The 1,617-nt window shown below is 28.4% G+C and overlaps 1 protein-coding gene across 2 annotated transcripts in view; it reads left to right on the forward strand.

Moving 5' to 3' along the window:
• Window positions 1-1,617, forward strand: part of LOC111683951 (aspartyl/asparaginyl beta-hydroxylase) — a 12,297-nt gene that overhangs the window by 1,394 nt on the left and 9,286 nt on the right. The window lies entirely within an intron of this gene.

Here is a 1,617-nt window from a genome sequence, read left to right on the forward strand (position 1 = left end):
ACTGAACTAGAACTGAACTAGAACTGAACTAGAACTGAACTAGAACTGAACTAGAACTGAACTAGAACTGAACTAGAACTGAACTAGTACTGAACTGGAATTGAACTAAAACTGAACTAGAACTAGAAATGAAAAAGAACTGAACTAAAAATGAAAATTAACTGAACTTGAACTGAACTTGAACTGAACTTGTACTGAACTTGAACTGAACTTGAACTTGAACTTGAACTGAACTTGAACTGAACTTGAACTGAACTTAAACTGAACTTGAACTGAACTTGAACTGAACTTGAACTGAACTTGAACTGAACTAGAACTGAACTAGAACTGAACTAGAACTGAACTAGAACTGAACTAGAACTGAACTAGAACTGAACTAGAACTGAACTAGAACTGAACTAGTACTGAACTGGAATTGAACTAGAACTAGAAATGAAAAAGAACTGAACTAAAAATGAAAATTAACTGAACTTGAACTGAACTTGAACTGAACTTGTACTGAACTTGAACTGAACTGAACTTGAACTGAACTTGAACTGAACTTGAACTGAACTTGAACTGAACTTGAACTTGAACTGAACTTGAACTGAACTTGAACTGAACTTGAACTGAACTTGAACTGAACTAGAACTGAACTAGAACAAAACTAGAACTGAATCATTTTTTAACATTTTTCACACAAATTGTAGGTTTGTATGATTGTAGACAAATACATTATAAATATATGTTCTAAGATTAAAATACATAATCGTTTTATTAATAATGCGAATAAATTAATTTACACAATAGCCATCAAAAGTCACATTTAAATATATATATTCTTTATGATTATTTCATTATTCCAAGTCCATAAAAATTTCATTAACATTATAATTTAAAATTGTTCATATTAAATTAACACCAAAATATCCGCAAACAAAAAGTGCAACATAAAGTGTCAACAAAATATTGTTTTATTAATAAAGAACAGTGTACAACAACATGTGTTTACTAAACGATAAGATTTTTTTATTTTTGCATTAAATAAATAAATTGTAACATTTTGTTATCTCGTTCTTATATATAAATAAAATCTAAAAATCTCTTTAACTAATCTGATCTCAGAGAGAATTTTTATTTTACTTTATATCCCACATCTTTTATGAAACTGTAAAATCGTGAAAAAAATAAAGGGGTAAAAATAATAAAAACAAAAACTTAAATATAAATTAACGAAATTTTGAAAGATTTTTTATAAACACAGCAAACATTGTGTGTCGTCAAATTATACATTAGTTTGCATTTAGTTTTAACCCTAAAACGGATGAGGGAACAAGTTTGACTAAAACATGTACTAATATATTGAATGTGCTAGATCTGAACTAGAACTGAGCTAAAACTAAACAAGACCTGAACTAAGACTTGACTATACTATAGACTAAATTACATACTAAACTTTTTAATAAACTATAGACTAGACTATAAACTCACCTAGAACACAACTGAAACTGCACAAAACATTATAGACTGGACTATAGACTAGACTATGGACTAGATTATAGACTAGACTATAGACTAGACTATAGACTAGACTATAGACTAGACTATAGACTAGACTATAGACTAGACTATAGACTA

Source organism: Lucilia cuprina, chromosome 6 (genome assembly GCF_022045245.1).
Source record: "Lucilia cuprina isolate Lc7/37 chromosome 6, ASM2204524v1, whole genome shotgun sequence".
Taxonomy (NCBI): domain Eukaryota; kingdom Metazoa; phylum Arthropoda; class Insecta; order Diptera; family Calliphoridae; genus Lucilia; species Lucilia cuprina.